Source organism: Phascolarctos cinereus, unplaced genomic scaffold, assembly GCF_003287225.1.
Source record: "Phascolarctos cinereus isolate Bilbo 61053 unplaced genomic scaffold, phaCin_HiC Scaffold_5;HRSCAF=322, whole genome shotgun sequence".
In the NCBI taxonomy this organism is placed as follows: domain Eukaryota; kingdom Metazoa; phylum Chordata; class Mammalia; order Diprotodontia; family Phascolarctidae; genus Phascolarctos; species Phascolarctos cinereus.
Window position 1 is genome coordinate 207,323,637 of NW_027555958.1, and position 22,418 is coordinate 207,346,054.

General features: G+C 37.2%; 1 long non-coding RNA gene across 1 annotated transcript in view; it reads left to right on the forward strand.

Annotated features, from left to right (window-relative positions):
- The first annotated feature begins 11,428 nt into the window (after positions 1-11,428).
- LOC110217907 (uncharacterized) overlaps positions 11,429-22,418 on the forward strand; it is a 38,020-nt gene continuing 27,030 nt past the window's right edge. Inside the window, exons 1-2 of the long non-coding RNA XR_002327171.2 lie at positions 11,429-11,586; positions 14,240-14,499. This is a non-coding gene — a long non-coding RNA (uncharacterized LOC110217907). The remainder of the gene's footprint in view (positions 11,587-14,239; positions 14,500-22,418) is intronic.

Here is a 22,418-nt window from a genome sequence, read left to right on the forward strand (position 1 = left end):
TTGATTGTTCTGTGCTATGAAAAGGGCAGCTCAGTTTCACCTGTATAATCTGGGAAACCTATTCTTTCAGCCTTCTGAAAGGATTAAATAGAATTTTTACTAGTTTTGAGAAAGCCACCAACTACAGTCTTTGGTATGCATTTTTATCTGTCAGTGGGCCATGACTTCTTTCTAATATTCTAGAAGCTTGGTATGGGTTATCAGTATTTTCATTAGAAGCTCTTCTTGAAGGGCATTTTTGCTTGCTTATAAATGGGGATGAAGTACTAAAGAAATAAGTTTGGGAAAAGAATTTACCATTTTAAAACTATAAAAAAGGTAGACGTTTCTCATTTTGGAAAAATTATTCACTCTAGACACTTGAATTCAAGTAACACAAAGATCACTTTTGAAAAGAGAATAGTGTGTAAAGAATTGAAGTCTGGGTACCTTAAAGCCTTTGACAGTAGAACAATATAGGTGTTAGAATTTTTTTTTAGGGACCTGTGATTTTATCAGCTCGGGGGTAAGCAACTTCTTTTACTAATGCAGATTAGTACTTTTTCTGCGATTTATAATTTTAGAATTGTTTTGGGCACTTCGATGTTAAGTGACAGGGTTTCAAGGCTAAGTGTGTACCAGAGGCAGAACTAGAACCCAGGTCTTCCTGAACTTCAAGGCTTGGGCTCTGTTCATTAAAACCATATGCCTCTTATGGATGTTTGATATAAGATCAAAATAAGACATGCTCTATGTAAGAAGTAATTTGGACTTCTTCCCCTTTTGAATCACTATAGTAGTGGTTTCGTGAATTGAAAGAAGGAAAAAAAAAGATGGTAAAAAACCCACAGATGGTGTTGGATTTTGGTATTCTTAAAATTTTCTGTGGGACCTTAACCTGTCCTTTCTTTTCTTCCCTCCAACCCTCCCTCCCCACCCCCAAGCTTAAGACCTTACTTAAGGCAGGAATGTATAGCCTCTCCAGGAACCAAGCTGGAACAAAGTCCACATACCACACTACCTGCCTGCTGGCTATTGTGTTTTCCACTGGTCTTGAAGAGACATGGCAATAAATGTTCACAACCACCAGTTAGGACAGTGACTGAAGTAGGAGTAAAACTCATACAGGACCAGAACTGAACTCTTACTTTCTTAAACAGCCAAATCTAAGGATCATGCTAAGAATCAGAAATTGCCCCCCCCCTTTTTTAAAGCCAGGGTTAAAAAAATCAAATTAAGGTGGGGGAGGGAAGGTAATTCTGCTTAATCAATACTCAGCCTTTTGGGCCAATGAATTTATTAGATCTTAGAGGAAGGGAAGGAAAAGGGTTGGAAAGCATTTTTAAATATGTTGTTTAGTCATTTTTCAGTCCTGTTTGACTCTTCTTGACCCCTTTTTGAGGTTTTCATGGCAAAGATACTGTTGTGGTTTGCCATTTCCTTCTCCAGCTCATTTTATAGATGAGGAAACTGAGGTAAATAGGGTTAAGGGACTCACTCAGGGTCACACAGCTAGTGTCCGTGAAGCCTTATTTGAACTCAGGTCATCTTGATTCCAGGCCCAGAGCTTTATCCACTTTGCCACCTAGCTGCCATTAAACACCTACTCTGTGCAAAATACACTGTGAAAAAAGCTTTATAAATTACATTTCATTTGATCCTCCTAACATTCCAGGAGATATGTGGTATTATTATTCCATTTTACAGATGAGGAAGCAGAGGCAGATATTGCATAGCAAGTGCTAGAGAACTTTGGGTCCGGTGTTTTATAGTTGGAAAGGTTATCTAATCTCTACCCTTCATTTTACAAATGAGGAAATCATGACTGGAGAAGGGAAATAAATTTCTCGAAGTCACATAGGTAGTAAATGGTGAGCTCTACAAACCTCAAAATTGTGTAGCATCTGTCACAGTTTGACAATAATTTAGATGAAAAATATGCCTGCATTATAGAAAAATAATTTTACTTTTGTTCAGGGTATATGATAGGGTCCTGGTATGAATAATGCACACACAATAGATTTGATTACTCTCTATTAGCATGCCTAAAGTAGAAATTAAAGTTTTTAAATTGAAAATAATTTTTTTGGGAAACAAGAACAAAGGAACCTCAACAAAACTGTAAAGAATCAGGCTTTGTTATCTGGGGTCTTTCTCTTTGAAAGCTATCTTTCTTAACACTTTTCTTGTGATCTGGTCCCTGGAGAAGCTATGAATGAAATTCAGATTTTTCAGTTAGATTAACCAGAAAAAAATCAGTTAAACTTTCTTTTGCTGTGCAAAATACACTGGGGAGAAGAGAATGGGGAGGAGTGTACATTCCATATAATGATATTTTTGTTGAAACCATATCATTAGCACTAGTATCTGAAAAGAAACAAAAGAGATTTAGTCTGACCAGAAGACCCAAAACTAACAAACTGAATTCTGCAAAGTACTTTTCAAAAGTCACTTTTAAATGCTAAAACAAAGAACATAGAAATGCTACACTTGACAGCATACCTTTACGTGGCTGGCATTTAGGCAATAGATAAATCCAAACACACACTGACCTGAGCAGTATTACTGGGGCAATTGTTATGTAAGGAGGAATGCTCTTGAGCAATTTCCTCTGGAGAAACATATTTATTCCTCAAAAAAAAAATTTACCCATCATGCACAGGTTTTTTGTTTTGTTTTGTTTTTGGTTTTGTCCTTTACATAGTTGTTTTATAAATGAAGGTGTGTGGCAAACATTTATTTATTTTGTGTAGTGTAGCTTTGTGTTTCAATGTATTCTTTCTTCCTCCCTCCATTTTTTTTCCCTTTTTGGTTAGAGCTGAAGCAGTAGTTTCTTATTTAAGATACGGTCTTAAGAATTAATATATGTGAAAGCACTTTAAAAGCATGCACTACATGAGATTGGTGTTCCATATCACTTAGAATGTGAATACTAAGACCAATTTTAACCTTACCCGGTTTAATTACTACAAAACAACCCTCATTAATAGATGGAATTGTATGCTTTCTCCTCTTGTCTCTTAACCAGAATTTATTACTTTAATTGAAAGATTAGTTTGTACTCTTGCTTTTAAGTATTAAAAATGATTTATTTTGTTATTCATCTCTCCTTTAAAAATTTCCCAATATCACATTTAGAGCCAGTGACATAGTTCCAGAGTGTTCAGGGTTTAAATTTTAGCCCCTACTAAAACCAGAGAACTCCAGGTAGTTGTCTCTACTGCATCAATCAATGACACCTAGAAATGTCAGTCAAATTGGGTTATATTTCCTAAATGAACTTAGTGGAACACTTAATAGATTATTCAAAATGTATTTGCTCTATGAAATGTCTGGTTTAATAGATCATTTGTTATCCTTATTGCATTAATGAAAGTGATACTAAAGAACTTCAATCCCTTGACCCCTTCCTATTTTCCTAGTCCTCTTCTGTCTTCATTTGCTTCCTGTTGTAGTCTTGTACTTCCTATGGAACAACACTATCACTGATTACCTAGACTTTTTCACTCGGTTAACTGGACACCATACCTGCTTTTCCAATCCTGAATCCTAAGTTAGAGTAATCAAATCTATTGTGTGTGCATTATTCATACCAGGACCCTATCATATACCTTGAACAAAAGTAAAATTATTTTTTCTATAATGTAGTCATATTTTTCATCTAAATTATTGTCAAACTGTGACAGATGTACACAATTTTACTTGCTTATTTATTTTATCCTGAAGTTGAGAAATAAAATAAGCAGTTCTGTAACATAGTAGAGTAGCACATGAAACTGAAGTTCTTATTATGTACAGCTTGTTATTCCTTTTAAATATATAATAGTTATGTAAATTTCTTTTTTCATTTTTTCCCTATGTCTCCCCAGAGATAAACATAAATATGTGTATGTGTATATATGATATATATGTATATATATATGCAAAATCCTCCTATACATACTTCTATTTATCAGTTATTTCTCTGGATACGTATAGCATCTTCCTTCATAAGTTCTTTGTAGCTAATTTGGATATTTATAATAGTCAAAATGACTAGTCACTCAAAGTTGTTCTTAAAACAATATTGCTGTTAATGTATGCAACATTCTCTTGGTTCTGCTCGTTTTGCTCTTCATTATTTTGTGCAAATCTATCCATGTTTTTCTAAGATTATCGAACTCATCGTTTCTTATAGCATAATAATATTCCATCACAATATACCACAACTTGTTCTGTCATTCCCCAATTGATGGACTTCCCTGGAATTTCCAGTTCTTTGCCACCACAAAGAGACCTGTTAATTTTGTGAAAATTGCAACTTCACTACACATTCCATAAATTCCCTGAGAATAGGGATTGCTTTATTGTTTCATTTGAATCACCAGTATCTAGGGCAGTGCCAAGTACCCAGTAAGTGCTAAATAAATGCTTGTTGATTGATCAGTTTATGCATACTACATAGCCTCACTAAGGGTCTTATTGTGGCCTGGTGTTCCTTTTATTCATCTCTTATTAGTTCCCTTTTGAATGCCCCACAGTACCTCTTTCCAAAACTTTTCTTCTCTCCTCAAAACCCTAATCTTACCTGCCTCTCTGTCTTTAAGCAAATGACCCCACCTTATCCTCCATGTACTCCCTTTTTAAAAATCTCTTTACGTCTGAAATCCTCTTATCTTCCATGCAACCTTGCAAACTGGCACCTCCCTGAAAGTGACTTGAGATCTTGAAGGTCTTCTCACTTTTATTTTCTTTCCCCTTCAATCCATTCTTTATATTGCTGTCAGAATATTTCTTCTTATGCAAATGTAGTACATAAGTCTCTCCTAGAGCCAAACTGTTATATTTGTCCCTTTGGGCTCCAGGGAATAATTTTGAGGGGTTGAAGTGGCTCTTTAGCTGAAGAATAAGGCCATTGGTCCCATTGCCTCAAGCCTCTTTTGGCCATGTTCTATTCACCACTTTGTGTTTCTCCTCTTCCCACCCTCCCAACGCCCAACACCAATAAGAACAAAGTACAGACATTCTTGTATCACCCCTCCATATCACCCATAGCACCTGTCCCTGTATTTTTAACAGCTCAGGGGCATACATTTTCTCCACTACACTACTGTTTCCCTGAAGCCAACTTAATCTGTCATTTTGAGTTCCCATATTTTCCCGAAACACGGGATCAGGGGTATGCAAGAGGCCTTGAACGAGTCAAGGATCAAACCCCTCTCTGAGCTGATTAACACCACCTTGGTCTTTGAGGGAGTGGGCTCCATTTAGCTTATCCCTACATACCATCATTTCCACCAAGTTTATGTCTACATGTGTTATCTCTTCCAGAAGAGTCCTTGTTTCAGCTTTCACTGGCCAGAAAGTCCTACTGACGGGTCTTTCTTTGCTCCTTTATGCATGAGCACTGAGTTTGCTGTGATACCTGTCCTGAACTCCCATTCCTGGATTCCTATGGTTTGTTTTCCCAAACTTTTGAAATTCCCAAAGTTGGAGATTCCATTCTTTTCACCTGGAAAGGAAAAGAACAAAAAAAAGATAAGGTACAAAAAAAAAAGACTGGTTTGTTAGGGCCACATAGCTTCAGAGGGAATAAGAGTTACTGGAATACCCCAAGGGAGAATGAGGCAAAACAGGCCATGGCAGATGCTGATAGGCCTTTCTGAGTGCTTCTGAAATCAATGAGTCTCCCTTCACCTTGTAGTTAGCCGATTAGAAGCAGTTATGGAATGTCAAAAACATGGTCCACAGCTTCTCCAAGACAGTCTTTTACACTTATTTCTCTCATAACTTTCTTAGAAGCAGGCTTCTTAGTGTCTTCCACTTGGAGAGGTTACATTAACCAGGCAAGCCAATGGGATCTTCACATAAGCCACCATACCCCTATTAACCATAAATGTGGGCATAACACTTCTCTATTAAAAAAAATCAATCTTTAGTGGCTCCCTACAGTATAAGATTGAGCACAATTCCAACTCCTTTGACTTGTAATTTAATGCTACAATTTGATGCCACTCTACATTTCCCTTCATGTACTGTTCCCCTCACAAATATGCTTAAAGTTATGTCAAGCCAAACTATAATACTTTTGTCCTCTGCACCTAGGCTTTCCCACTTTTATGATTTTGTGTATGTTGTTCCCTCTGCTCCTTCTTTTACCTGTTTAATTTATACCTTGCTTTTAAGATCAAAACTCAGATTTCACTTCAGCCATGAAACTTTCTATTAATAATAAGACATTTCACTTTCCCTAAATTCTGTTAATAGTACCTACCATGCCAGTATGGCACTTGTGCCTCTTTAATGTACTTTTTTATTATGATTATCTGTACATATGTCATATTCTTCTAGTGGACCATAAACTCCATGTGGACAACTATTTCATAGATACTCTAACTTATGTCAACTTAATAGCCTGTCCTACCCTTTACAGATGATTACTTGTTGTCTGCTGCTCATCAAAGTTCATTTGCACTTTGTTAAACAGTCCCACCATCTGATTTATATTCTGACCTGTCTGACCTCCCCACCAAAGTGACTTAAGAATCCTTGTTGACATCATTATTCTTCAGCTTTCTTAATGCTGTTTAATTTTATCTTCATTTATAGTAGCTTTATATCTGCATGGACACACTCTGTACTTTGTACACAAGTACTGTTTCTCTTATTGAGATTTAAAATGCTTTATTTCTATGGTGTGTATTTTATACAGCAGTTTGGAAAATTTCTGGAAAAGTTGCATCCAGCATTTAGTAGGTCATAATGATAGTTATTCATATTGGGAATACATAAATTTTAATTTTATTAAAATGTCAAATTATAGATTTAAAATTATCCAATAATCCTAAATGCTCAGAAAATAATTTATTTTGACTATCAAAATGTTTTCCTCCTCTTCCCCACAATATAAGGTATGCCTAGGCCTCTTCTTCCTTTGAAAGAGATCAGCTTTCCATAAAAGGAAAGAAAGCTGTTCTTGGGACTTGCTTGGCCCTCCTGGCTTCCCTAAAACAGCTTTCTGGTGACCAACAGGTATAAAAGTCCCAGCCTGTAAATCACTGTGCTCTTTACCATATCCTGCCCTGATGATCAGATGGTGGGTTTCCACATGGAGATGAGGGGAACCAAGTCCAGAGAGAATCTAAGTTCATTGTATCCTTGTTGCATATCTTTGCTGTGTTAGGGCAAAGTAGACCTTTTGTTGATTGTCCAGTGACTCACTTTGTTGCAACATCTAATTTGAACTAGAAGTGCTAGTTCTAGAACTTCCTCAGACAACAGAGATGGGCTAAAAGAAACACTGCACAATGACTTAAGATGTTTTGAAAATACAGTCTTCATGAGTTTGTGTAGTCATTAGAAGCTGGACTTTATCTCATGAATATTTTCAAAGACATTTTTCTTAAAAAATGAAAAAAATATAAACCATATAGATACATTTATAATCTTGGAATGTCTTTAGCTCCTGAGGAAAGATGCTACAGCTGACCCTGTATTCTTCCTGATCCTGCCTTCGGATATATGCCTTACAGTTTGACTCACGTACTTGTTCCAGTGAAACTTCCCAGGATGGACCTGGCCTAAATCACAAGTAAGAGTGCTAATGGCTAGGAAGAACACAAGTCCTTTGTTGTTCAGCTTTCTGCTTTGTCCCTCACTGCAGCTTTGGAGAAACAGTGCTATTTAATTTTTATATGTTTAACTTACAGACCCTGTTTCAACCATTTGGGCAAAAATGACATCAAATATTCACATATCAGAGTTTTGATTTGAATTCAATATTTAGAGCTGCTCTAGTCAATATGTTTTCATAGGACCTTGAACAGTAGTTTAGTACATGACAATAATAGCAAAATGACAATTTAATCCCCATCATATACATATCCTTCTAAAGGAGAATATTGTATAGTGCACTGCCCCTCCTCCCCACTAGGATCATCAATTAGTCAGCAAGATTTAATTAGCTTTTAGAGAAAGGTATTAATACAGTGGAATAGTTGGTATAACTTTCCCCTCAACCACCACCATGCTCCAAGATTGTGACACACTTTTCCATCTGTAATTACAGAATATAGAGGTAAGAGATTTCAAGCTTAGAGTAACATATGGTAAAGGGCTAACTCACAGCTCCTACAAGTACTTCTGTTTGTGTGCTCAAGATGTCCTCCTTATGTATGGTATACCTTTTCTGTGCAGAAACTTTGTAGAGCCTTGAATCTGCCTTTCTTCATTGAGTTCAGTTTGTCTTTACCTCCCAATGCAATTGCTGCTGCCTGCTGCTGTCCTAGGGATACTACAAGGACTCTTGATGAAAAAATCTAAACACTTCAAAGTTCACAAGATTGTCCTCTGGTGGGGGGATGGGAGAGGGAGAACACAGATAAAGGCTAAGACCAGTCAGTGTTTTGTACAATCCTTGTCTCCCTCTCCTAGCCCCCCAAGAAATTCCTTCTTAGGGTTTAGTTGGAGGCTTCCACCACTACGTTGTTAAATCATCTAATCTTTGATTCTAAACTAGCTCGTTGGTATATTCCAGCCACAAAGGGTATGACCAATCCAAAGAGACATCTTAAGATACTTATTTGAAATACATATCCAGGCCTTGTTCACATCTGTGACTGGCCATTTGTAATAGTGCACTTAAAACTACTCATTGCATTTTAGCCTGATACTAAGAACACATTTCAATCAAAGCCTTTAAGGTTTACAAAATATTTTTAACATCTTATTTGATCTTCAAATCAAGGAGGAAATCCTGATTCTGAGGTCTTTGAAAGTCATTTAATGAAATGACATAGTGTAGACAAGGTCTGTTCTAGCTGGCTGCAGAATTGTGTTACATCCTCTGAGTCCTATATAAAGAAAGCATCATGTTAGTTTAGTTTGGAAGCTTTCCAGAAATTGAAGCCAGCAGTTTTTGTTGTTGTTGTTGTTGTTGTTTTTTAGCACATTGTTGAGAAGGAAATGCCTGAGGTAGGGACGGATGGAGAAGGAGAAGGAGGAGGAGGAGAAGGAAGAGGAAGACAGTCTTCACTTTGACTATGTCTCTTGTTGACCAGAAAAGAACCTTCCAGCTTTAAAGAGTCCAGAGGATGTTGGACTTTTCATCTTCTCCTCAGTGTCCTACATGGCGATCCATGGGCTGTGGATCATTTTTTTTTTTGAGGCAATCAGGGTTAAGTGACTTGCCCAGGGTCACACAGCTAGTAAGTGTCAAGTGTTTGAGACCAGATTTGAACTCAGGTCCTCCTGACTCCAAGGCCAGTGCTCTAAGGGCTGTGTATCATTAAAAGCAAAGGACAGACTGGACATGTTTCTGCAAGGAACCCACCAAAGAGACATCTCTAAGGAAAATTTCTTAAATAACTTAAGTATCCTATGAATGGGAGAAAGGGACTTTAAGGAAGAAGAAGCTATGAATTACCCTTTGCCACATGTATTCTTTTAAATCTGAGCCCTCTGTTCCCTGCACTCTAAATATATTTGTGGGGAGAGTGTGTCACAGACATTTTCGGGGAAGGGAGGGAATTGTATCAACTGTTCTTATTGTACCACCTTGGTAAATATGTCTTCCTGACTGACAATAATGATTCTCAACTGATAAACTTGAGGGGGAAGCACATGGATAAGGGCTTAAGCCAATGGCATTACAGAATCCTTGACCCCACTGGATTACCCCTAGAACTTTGAGATGTAGCTAGCTAAGCTCTGGGGACCTGACTTATCAGTGAGATGAGTCATACCTTAGGATGAGGTTACCTTGGTGCTTATATGGGCTGTACACACAACCAGCATAATTAAACTTTTCAGAAATCTGAGGATCATATAACACCATAAATTTAGAGCTAGAAGAGTCCTTACAGATAACCTAGTTCAACCCCCTCATTTTACAAATGGAGAAAAGATAGTACAGAGAAGGTAAGTTACTTATGCAGTGTCACATAGGTAATAAATCAAGAGTCTAAATTTGAATCCAGTGCTTCTGAGCCCAAAGCCAGATCTTTTTCTGTCTAATGTATCTAAAATTTAATCCTTTGTCTTGCAGCATAAAACTCAGCCTCTGCTGTGAGGAGAAGAAGCAATTGTCTTTAAATCTCCAAGTGAGATGAAAATCGTTGACAGTTTTCAGAAATCTGCTGTTCCCTCCTGCCACCTGCTAAATTCTCTTGTTTACTCCCTACAGCTAGTTTACCACCTTACCAGAAGGCTTTTTAGCTTGTCATAAAAGCCTCATGAAAACCATTTGTTGGGTCTGTGCTTTACATATATTATCACATTTGATCCTCATATAGACCTGTAAGGTAAGTACTATTAGTATTCACCATTTTACAGATGAGGAAATTGAGGCTGAGAAGGGTTAAATGACTTGACCAAGGTCACAGCTAGGAAATGTCTAAGGCTGAATTTGATTTAAGGTCTTCCTGAATCCAGGGGATAATGATAGCACTTGCTTCACAGGGTTGTGTGAATAAAATAATACATGTAAAGCACTTTGTGAATGTTAAAGTATACTACATAAATGCTATTATAATATTGACCAATATGTGCAAGAAACAAACTTGCATTTAGTATCTTTGTTAAAAGTCTGATGCCCCAAAATATAGAGGGAAAAATGTAAATAGGTAATAACAAAAGTCCTTTTTGCAATGGATAAATGGTCAAATAACAGTTCTCAAAAGAATTGTAAACTATTAACAACCACATGAAAGGCAGATTCGCTGAAGGAGGCTGTTTGCTCTTCTGTCCTTCCTGTGTCCAAATAATTAATAACAGACATGTGCATTAAAGAACTCAGATTTCACTTTACTTTCCAACAAATTAGAAAAGATGACAAAAGTTGTGAATTAATTGTTAATGTTGTGAAAAGAGAGGTACAGGAATACACTGCTGGTGAAACTGCAAATTGTTCCATCCTTTCTAGAATACAGTTGGGAATCATATTAAACTGATAAGGTCTCCATACCTTGGCTTTGACACAGAGATTTCATTGCTCATATGTCCTCCAAGGAAGTCAGTCACAGAAAGAAAGGCCTCATAGATATCAACATATTCAAAGCAGTACTTTTTGTGGTAGTAGAGAATTAGAAACAAAGTAGAAGCCAATCCATTAAGGAATGGCAAAACAAATTGTCATGGATTATCTATGTCCTCCATTGAGTATTTGTGGCATGCTAGCCATTCACACTGGTCCTTTTAAAATCTCAGAGATAATAGTGGAGCTTGCAAGCTATCTATCTGTGCTCTTCATTCTTGTTATAAGGCCAGTGTACCACTTCTTGTTGTACATGCTCTTGATAATATCCTTTCTACAACTACTTGCTGGAAAGTAATAATAATGTGCTATTGTATGTTTAATAATAGTCACAATATGTGATTAGTAATATGTTATTGTCCATTTATATCCACCATGATTTTAAAAATATTTTATTATTTTTATAAATATTTTTAAAATCTCTTTTCTACTCAGATACCAAGAGAAAAGAAGGAAGAAAGGAAGAAGAAAAAGAAGGAAGAAAAAGAAGACTCTCATAACGTATATGCATAATCCAGCAAAGCAAATTACATTGGCTGTATCTAAAAATATATGTTTTAGTCTTCATTTTAAATTCATCAGTTGTCTAGCAGGAAGTAGGTGGCATGTTCCATCTTTAGTCCTCTGGATTCTTGGTTTATCATGGCATTGATCAGAATTCTAAAGTTTTTCACAATTCTTTTTTCTCTTATAATGTTGTCATTGTATAAGTTGTTCTAGTTCTGCTTGGTTTACTATGCATCTGCTCATAGAGGTCTTCCTAGTTTTCTCTGAAACTATCCTTTTTGTCATTTCTGATAACACAATAATATTCCTTTACATTCTCTAATAAGAGGGTTTGGGCTATTATGAAAAAAGTTGCACTGAATATTTTTGTATAGATAGGTCCTTTCCATCTTTAATCTGTTTGGTGTGTAGGCCTAATGGTAATATAGCTGGGTATACTTAGTTTAGGAACTTTTGGGTGTAGTTCCAGTGTGCTTTCCAGAAAAGCTGGACCAGTAAGTCACAGCTAGTAAACTAGTGCACTAGTATGTCTGTTGACCCATAACTCCTCCAACTTCTGTTATTTTCTTTTATCATCATTGTCAGTCTAATAGGGGTGAGGCAGAACTTCAGAGTGCTTTAATGTGCATTTCTTTCATTATTAGTGATTTAGAGCGTTTTTTCATATGACTATTGATAGTTCGCATTTCTTTTTTTGAAAACTGTTCAGATTCTTTGACTTTATCGCTTGGGGAATGGCTTTTATGTTTATAAATTTGAATTAGTTTGGGGCAGCTAGGTGGCACAGTAGATAGAGCACTGGCTCTCGAGTCAGAAGGACCTGAATTCAAATTAGGCCTCAGAAACTTATTAGCGGTGTCACCCTGGGCAAGTCACTTAACCCTAATTGTATCCCCCCCCCCAAACGAATTGGTTCATTAAGTCTCTTGGATCAAAGAAACTTGTTGCAAAGATTTTTTTCCCTTCTGTTGCTCTTCTAATTTTAACTATATTAGATGTATTTCTCTAAAAACTTAAAAAATTTTAAATAATCTCAATTCTTCATTTTTATCTTCTTTAATTTTCCTGTCTTTTGTTTAGTCATAACCTCTTTTTCTGTCCAGTTATCTAAAAGGTAATTTCTTCCTTGCCCTTCTGATTGGCTTATGGTGTCACCTTTTATGTCTTAGTCATATGTCTATTTGGAGTTTATCTTAAATGATATTAAATGTTGTTTGTTACCTAATTTTTGCCCAACTACTTTTCGAGATTTCCCAGCAGTTTTTGTCAAATACTGCCATTGAACACTAAGCTACTATATTTGTTTGTTTCTGTATATTGTATACCTAATCCATTCCAGTGATTGACTTCTCTGTTTTTTAACTGGTACTGAATCGTTGGTGTATTGCTGTGAAGTATAGTTTGGAATCTGATGCTGTTAGACCCCTTTCCTTTCCTCTTAAAAAATATTTCCTTGATATATTTTTGACATTTTGTTTCTCTAGGTGAACTTCATTATTATTTTTTCTAGCTCTTTAAAGTAATTCTTTGGAAATTTGATTGGTAGGACTCTGAATCAGTGCAAATAGTACTGTCATTTTTTTTATTACACTGGCTCTACCTTTCCATGAGCAATTAATATTTCTCCATACTATGTTCCTTTTCTGTGACCTTTGATTTACTTGCAATAATAGCGTTCCCTGGTTTAAAGCCACATAGCATTACTAGAATAACGCTGGTTTAAAAAATATCAGTTTTTGAGGGAGAAAGTTGTTTGGATCACTAAAAGCTTTTCTAAAACTTCTTCAATGACTTTTAACAACACAAAAGCCCATGAGGAATTTATATAGCATTGGAGGGAGACAGTATATATGTTCATAGACAAGCAGATAATTTCTGGAGGAAAATAACACATAACTAGGGTTGGGGTGGAGATTAGGGAATGCTTCAAGGGATCTGAGCTGAACTTCAATTGAAGGTAAGTATACTGAAGGCGCAGAAGAGCAGAAAGAGCCTTTTAGGTAAGAGGGATGGCCTATACAGATGCATAGAGTAGATGTGGAACATCAACTTCTGGGAAGAGTTAGTAGCCTTTTTTGTCTGAAATGTAGAATTTATGAAGGGAAAGAATATATAGAATGAGGCTGGATATGTAGAGTCAAGTCAGATTTGTAGAGGGCCTTAAATAACAGACTGAAGGGTTTGTATTTTATTCTTGAGTTAGCAAGGAGCTATTGAAAGTCTTTGAGTGGAGGATTGACATGTTGAAACCTGTATATCACATCAACTCTGAAACTGACACCTCCTCAGTAATCCTTACCCCTGAGGCTCCTCCCTCCTTCTGACTGGAGAGGGTAAATGTGGAGAGTAGAGAGCCCTTCCCAAATCCTCCATTTAAGAAGGTGGCCAACCTCCCACCTGGCTGTATTCCTCTGGCCTCCATTGTCCTCCCCCCTCCTCCCTACACTGCCTCCCCTTTTCAGTTTCTTTTAATGTGTTGTCTTCCGTATAAGCCTATAAACTTCTTCAGGGTAGGGACTGTCCTTTTCCTTTCTTTGTTTCCCCAGTACTTAACACAGTACTTGGCACATAATAGAAATTTAATAAATATTTATTGACAGATTACCTTAGGAAGATTATTTTTATTTTATTTTTGTTTTATTAATGCATTTTAATTTTTTTTACTACAATAATTTCTCAATAATATTGTCCCTGTCATGCTGTCCCCTAAATAGCCTTCTCTAAATAGGATTGTTTTTGCAGGTATGTGGAGACCAGGGAGACAGAGAAGGGGCAGTCACACAGAAAAGAGAGAGAGAGAGAACTGATACCAAGGAAGAAGAGACTAACCAAAAGAGTTGGATGTCAATAATGTTTAGAGCTTCAGAGAAGTAACAAGAGGATGAAGACAGAGACAAGAGAGGATGATGGTGATACGATGATGATGAGGAGGAGGAGGAGGAGGAGGAGTATAGGGCAAGATCCTGGAAGAAAAGGGGGGCAACAAAGTTCCAACCTTTGGGGTAAGAACTCACCATTTGATAAAAACTGCTGAGAAAACTGGAAAGCAGTTTGTTTGGCAGAGAAACTGGGCATAGACTGGGCATAGACATAAAGGATATCATTATAAGTGAATTAGGGGAGCATGGAAAAATGTACCTGTCAGATTTATAGATAAGGGAAAAGTTTATGATCAAATAAGAGATAGAGAGGATCATGGGAAGTAAAATGGATAATTTTGATTGAATGAAATTAAAAAGTTTTTGTGCCAAATGCAGTCAAATTAGTAGGAAAACAGGAAACTGGGGGGAAAATTACTGTAAGTTTATCAGATAAGAGCCTCATTTCTCAAATATATAGGAAACTGAGCCAAATTTATAAAAATACAAGCCATTCCCCATTTGATAAATAGTCAAAGGTTCTGAACAAGCAGTTTTCAGAAGAAATCAAAGCTATTAATTATAATATAAAAATGCTGTAAATCACTATTGATTAGAGAAATGCAAATTAAAACAACTCAGATACCACCTTACATCTATCAGATTGGCTGACATGACAGAAAAGGACAAATGCCGGGAATATAGAAAATAGAAACAAGGGCAGCTAGGTGGCGCAGTGGATAGAGCACCGGCCCTGGAGTCAGGAGGACCTGAGTTCAAATGTGACCTCAGACACATAACATTGACTGTGTGACTGGGTAAGTCACTTAACCCCATTGCCTAGCCAAAAAAAAAAAATAGAGACACTAAGGAATTGTTGGTAGAATTGTGAACTAGTCTGATCATTCCTGAGAATAATTTAAAACTATGCCCAAAGGGCTATAAAAATATGCATACACAATAATATTATTACTAGGTCTATATGCCAAAGAGCTCAAAGAAAAGGGGAAAGGGTCTGTAAGTATAGCTGTTTGTAGCAGCTCTTTTTGTAGTGGCAAAGAATTGGGTAGCAACTAAGGCCCAGCTGAGATTGTGGTATATGATTGTGATGGAGTACTATTATGTTATAAGAAATGACAAGCAGGATAATTCCAGAAAAACCTGGGAAGACTTATATGAACTGATACAAAATAAGATGAATAGAATCAGGAAAACACTGTGCACAGTAATAACGTCATTGTAAGGATGATAAATTGTGAAAGACTTAGTTACCCTGATTAATATAATAATCCAAGACAATTCCAAAGGACCGATGATGAAAAATGTATCCACATCCAAAGTGAGAATTGATAAGCACTTGAGTTCACATTGAAACATTCTTTTTTCACTTTGCTAATTGCTTTTTATTTATTTATTTTTAGCAACATAGCTAATATGGAAATATATTTTGCATGACTTCACATGTATAATCAATATATTACTTGCTTTCTCAAGCGGTTGGGAAGGGGCTACTGGGAGGGATGGAATTTGGAACTCTTTGTGTTAAATTTTTTTTTTAATGAAATAAAAATATATTGAAGAAAGAAATGGAGGGCAGGGATTAGATTGAGTGATCTATTAGTAGGGCTTGACTTTGGTAAAAGACAAAGGTCTTTTCTTCTTCAAGACTTTAGTAAAAGAGAAAAGAACAGATGGAGAGATAGAGAATTTTGAGATGTGAGATAGGGTAGATAAGGGAATTTACCTAAATAGTTTTGATTTTTCTCAGCAGAATAAGATATGAGATTATCTGCTATGGGAGGGATGGATTGGGGCTTGAGGAGTAAGATATGGAACAGTTGGTTTAGGAGAGTGATATACAGTCAAGGAAGAATGAAAGGATTGCTGGGTAGCAACTAAGGCCCAGCTGAGATTGGAGAATATACAATTATAATAGACTTATTTAGCCAAGTTTCATGACTTTCCCCAGTGGTATTTAGTATAGAATTATGAGGAGAAAAGATATGGTAGGAGTGATCTGAGTTGAGGATTGCCAAGATTTGAATGATAGAGGTCAAAGAGGGAGGATCCTGTATGGTTGAATTAATTAACTATAGGGTCAAAGTGGTAATGAGAAGAAAGTAAGGCCAAAGCAAGGCTTGTGGATTTAGATAAGAGGGAGGAATGCAGGGATTGGAGATTATGATTTGTATTATGGACTGATTTCCTCCCCTACTAATTCTGGTACCCTATCATTTTCTTTTCTTCTTTTTTTCTTTTTTTGCGAGGCAGTTGGGGTTAAGTGACTTGCCCAGGGTCACACAGCTAGTAAGTGTCAAGTGTCTGGTCTGAGACCAAATTCAAACTTAGGTCCTCCTCACTCCAGGGCAGGTGCTCTATCCACTGCACCACCTAGGTGTCCCGATCCTATCATTTTCTATCGAGAGAGATCTTTTCACCTACTCCCATGAGTGAAAGTATAAGCCTCATTTCTCCACATTTTTACTCCTTCATGCTCCATAATGGATAATATTATTATACAAATTATAGTTATCTTCATTTCAGTCTGTTTGCTTAGCACTGTAGGTTGAGATGGCCAAATGTCCCATGAAATGTTTCATGTTGTCTTTTGATGAATGAGAAAACCAAGTCTGCCATCTCCTTTATTTGCCGCTATGAGGAGTATCTGTGATTCTGTATGGATTTTGTGATTATATTAGAAGTTTATAATATGGGCAGTGATGGCAATGAAAAAAATATTCAGCTGTAAGGAATGCAGGCAAGGCAGGAGGTTATGGGCACCTTACCAGGCTGCTGGGGGTGAAAACTCTCTATTTCCCTCAAGGCAGGTGAACAGGACAAATTGTATCTTTCTACATGTGACCTTCTGGTTTATCTAGTACTGAATCTTTGCTTCCTGAACCAGCAACCCCTTTAAGCTTGATTTGTGTTCAGTTGTGAATCAGCTTGGTATAATGGAAAGAATTGTAGATTTAAAGCCAGGGGACTTGATTGAAGATAGATGTTCAGATCCTACCTCAGATGCTTTTAACCTGTATAACCTTGGACAAATTACTTAACCCTTTCTGAATTACATTTTCCTTACATGTAAAATTAACATTCATGGTAAACACATAGTGGTAACATAGTGCGAGGGTGTGGCTCAACTAAGTTAATCAGTCTCCCCTCCTAAATCAATCTCCTGGGACCTCAAAGAGCCCTGATACCTTTATAAGTGAGAACATCTCCAGTCAGTCAATAAACATTTTGTTAAGTACTAAGACAAAGTGCTAAGTACTAGGGATTAGAGGGGGAAAAAAAAAAAGACAAGTCCCTGCCCCCAAGGAGTTTATAATCTAAGGGGGTAGTTGTTGTTCAGTCATGTCTGACTCTTTGTGACTCTATATGGTATTTTCATGGCAAAGATACTGGAGTACTTAGTCATTTCCTTCTCTAGTTGTGTGTTTTTTTTTTAAACAGATGAAGAACTGAGGTAAACAGGATTAAACGACTTGCCCAGGGTTACCCAGCTAGTAAGTGTCTGAGGCCAGATTTGAATTCATGAATCTTCCTGACTTGAGGCATTCTATCCGCTGTACCACCTCTATGCCCTAATGGGGGAAGACAACACACAGAAGGATCTGAAAAAAGGGAAGGTTTCTGATGGGGGTAAGGCATGGTGGAGAATTACCAAAGCAGTGCAGTCATGTAAGAAATGAGATGTTCTGAGCTGTGTTTCCTCCTTAAATGGAGATTTTTGGTTTCATTGTTCAACCTTCAATCAGAGGGACAGAGGATATTGATGAGGTGGAGTCCCAAGGCAGATGAGATCTTACAAGATGAATTTTCCCAACAAAGGGCTTCCTGAGACATGGTGGAGAAGTCTATTAAAGAAGTCACAAAGTAGTATAGCTAGTGAGAGAAATGAGTTGTTCTGAATTGTGCTTGTGCCTTAAATCGAGATTTTGGGGTTCATGGCTCAACCTTCTAATCAGAGGAACAGAAGGTGGTGATAAGGTAGAGTCATACGACTGATGAAATCTTGTAAGATAATGAAGTTTTCCCAGCTTCCTGGGATATGGTGGGGAAGTCTGTTAAAGAAATCCCAAAGTAGTGTAGCTCAGATGTTCTGAGCTATGCTCTGTTGAATCAAAGACATTTCAACTAGGAACCATAGGAGATCTGATTTCCCAATCATACCTTGGTCTGTTGCTTTTCTATGTCTGTGGTGGTAGTGGGGAAATAGTGAGTGTGAGTGAAGCTGGGCTTTACTCCTTCTACTTTACCGGCTTGGCTGTCTCTTGACATTTTGACATGTTACTAGAAATATTGGTAACTGACCTCAATTTCCTGCCGAAACCTTGGGGAAAAGGATAAGGGTTGGCCAGGGGAAGGGAGGACAGACACACCCTTAGCAATGTTGATAACCTTCTCCCTTCTCCATATATCTTTTTGTATTCACTGAGACCTGACTCTCTGATGATACAACTGCCCTGGCCACGGCTTTCTGGCACTGTTTGCACTTTTACTCATACCCCCTGACCTCACTAGTTATGGTGGAGGAATTAGAATACTTCTTACTTAAATTAATTTAGTTTTCTAGTTCTGTACCTATAAATCTCACAAAAAAATATTTTGTGGATATAGGAAAAATAATAAATTCATATGGAGGGAGCAAAAGGACAAGAATCTCAAAGGTGATAATGGAAAGTGGAAAGGATGTATACCAGCAACAAATTTCAAACTGTACTACAAAGCAATACTCATTAAAATGATTTAGTATTTGTTAAAAAAAAAAAAAGAAAGCAACACCTAGGTGGCCAACTGGATAGAGTTCCCAGCTTGAAGTCAGGAAGACTCATCTTCCTGATTTGAAATCTGGCCTCAGACCCTTCCTAGCTGTGTGACCCTGGGCAAGTCACTTAATCCTGTTTGCCTTAGTTCCTCATCTGTAAAAATGAATTGGAGAAGGAAATGGCAAATTGCTCTAGTATCTTTGCCAAGAAAACCCCAAAAGAGGTCATGACGAGTTGGACATGACTGAAACAATTGTATAACAACAGCAACAACAACAACAACAAAAGGTCAATCAGTGGAACAGATTATGTACACAACATACAGAAGCAAACAAACACAGTAGCTTAGTGACTTCGAAGACCTCAGTTACTGGGTAAAGACTCACTATTTGAAAAAAAACTGTTTGGAAGACTAGATAGCAATGTGGCAGAATGTTAGGTGTAAAATAATACCACATGTTATACACCAAGATAAGATCCAAATAGATATATAACCTGGATAGAAAAGGTTACATTAAAAAAAAAATCAAAAGAGTGAAGGAGAAGCTACCTTTCAGATCTATGGATAAGTGAAGAGTTCCTAATTAAACAATTGGTAAAAGAGGATCACTTTTTTTTTTTTGCACCAATTTAACAATCATAGGAACTCTAGGAGAGGCATACCTCCTACTCACTGGTCCTTCTTCCAGCCCAACCTTCAAAGCCCTCAACTGGGGAAGTAATTCCTGTGGAGAAGGGGCCAGCCATCCTTGTTAACTGCCAATCAATTGCCATTCACAGGGCACACAAGTCAGCCTCACTCAAGCAGCAAGGCACCCTGAGGGAGAGACATTTGGGAGCTTAAAATCATCAGCCTTGCAACTGCTCATACAGGTGCTGTAGCCACATCTGTGGAAGACATTGCTACCGATGTCCTTGGCACTGGTTAATGGTTCAATATCAGAAACTGATATGATTTTTTTTCAGTGGAAATGGCATTAAGTAAGTTGCCTTTATACCCTAAAGACCATAAGACCCTTTTCATTGACTTTAGTTGAAATCTTCTCTAGGTATTTTCTCTCCCATTAGAATGTGAACTCCTTGAGAGCAGGGGCTGTCTGTCTTTTCTGTTTATATCTCCAGTGCTTTGCACATGGTAAGAGCTTAACAAATGCTGTATTCATTCATTCTTATGTAATAACAATTAGAAAAACAAATGAGTAGGAAGAAATATTTGTGACAAGTTTCCTTGATAAATGTTTCATTTCCAATACATATAAAGAACTGATTCAAAATTTATGAGACTAGGAGCCATTCTCCAGTTCATAATGGTCAAAGAATGAACAGGCACTTTTCAAAGGAAGAGATCAAAGTGGTCTATAGTCATATGGAAGATGCTCTAAATCACTAACAATTAGAGAAATTTAAATTAAAGCAACTCTTGGAGATTCCTTCTTACCCCTATCAAATTGGCAAAGATGGCAAAAGAGGAAAATGCCAAACGTAGGAGGGGCTGTGGGAAAACTACACTGGTGTACTGTTAGTGGAGCTGTGAATTGGCCCAAGGCATTTTTGCAAGCAATTCATGACTAGTATAGAAAGTTACCAAACTGTGTAAACCTTTTGGCCCAGCTATAGCACTACTCAGCCTACACTTCAGAGATCAAAGAAAGAGGGAAAGTATGCACAAAAATATCTGTAGCAGCTTTTTTCATTCGCTCTAAGTTGGAAATTAAGGAGGTGTCCCCTGTTGGGAAATGACTAAACATGTTATGATAATAGAAAGGTAATGGAATATTAATGTGCCATAAGAAATGGTGAAATGGGCAATTATAGATGAAACTGGGAAGGCCTTTATGAACTGATGCAGAGTGAAGTGAGCAGAACTAGAACAATTTATACGATAGTCAATAAATATTTACTGAGCATCTGTGTTAGGTCAGGCATTGTGCCAAACATTGGGGATATAAATAATAATAATAAAAAAGAACCCTTAAGGAGCTTACAGTCTAATGGAGGAAGACAACACACAAAAAGAAGATGAAAAGTGGGTAGGGGAGAGGTGGTAGGATAAGAGAAGCTACCTACATGGCATGGTGGAAAAGTCAGAAGTTACAAAAATCTCATTAGCAGCCAGGTGAGAAGGATGTTCTGAACTGAGCTCTCCCCTTAAATGGAGGTTTGGAGTTCATGGCCCCACTCTCCAATCAGAAAGGCAGAAGGTATTGATGAGGTAGAATACCATGGCTGATGAGATCTTTCAGGATGATGAAGTCATTCTAATAATGTGCTTTCTGAGGCTTAGTGAAGTCAGTCAGAGAAGTCCCAGAGTAGTACAGCCAAGTGAGAAATGAAGAGATGTCTGATCTGGGCTATCTCATTAAGTGGACATTCTTGTACGTGGCCCCATCTTCTAATCAGAGAGGAATATATTATTTGTTTAGAACTCCAATCAACACAATAGTAAACTGGGACTCCAAAAGGATAAAGATGAAACGTCATGCAGGACTTTTTGGGTGAAGAACTTAAAATGCAGAAAGAGACATTATAGTATAAATAGTTCTTCTGGTTCTTCTCACTTCTTTCTGTTTCAGTCCATATAAGTCTTTTGATGTCTTTGAAACAGTCTTTCCCCTTATTTTTATAGCACACTAGTATTCTACTACATTCAAACACCACATTTTGTTCTGCCATTCTCCAATTGATGGATATCTCCTCAGTTTTTAGTGTTGGGCCACTACACAAAGCTGCTATAGGTATTTTATTTTTATATACGGAGGACCTTTTCCTCTTTCTTTGATCTCTTTGGGATATAAGCCTAGCAATAGTATAGCTGTGTCGAAGACCATGCACTGTTTAGTAACTTTTAGCGTATAATTCTTAATTGCTTTCCAGAATGGTTAGATTTATTGACAGCTACACCAATAATATAACTAATGTTCCTGTCTTCCCAAAGCCTCTCCACCATGTTCCCCTTTGATATCTTTGCCAATCTGAAGGAACTTCAGAATTGCTTTAATTAACATTTCCCTAATTATTAGTGACTTGGAGAGTTTTTTTCCCCCATATACTTATTGATATCTTGTATGTCTTCTTTTGAGAACTGCCTGTTCATATCCTTAGATGTGCTGGCTTTAACATTTCTATTGTTCTGTTTGGCAGATCAAAAACTCTTAACTTAAGCTATGTCTTTGTTTTACTTTGTTGTGGAATTTTATCTTTTGTTTCAGGGTTATTATAAGATGTAAATTAGACATTGCTGAGAGAGAAAGAAGAAAGAGAGGGGAGAGAGGAAGAGAGAGAGAGAGA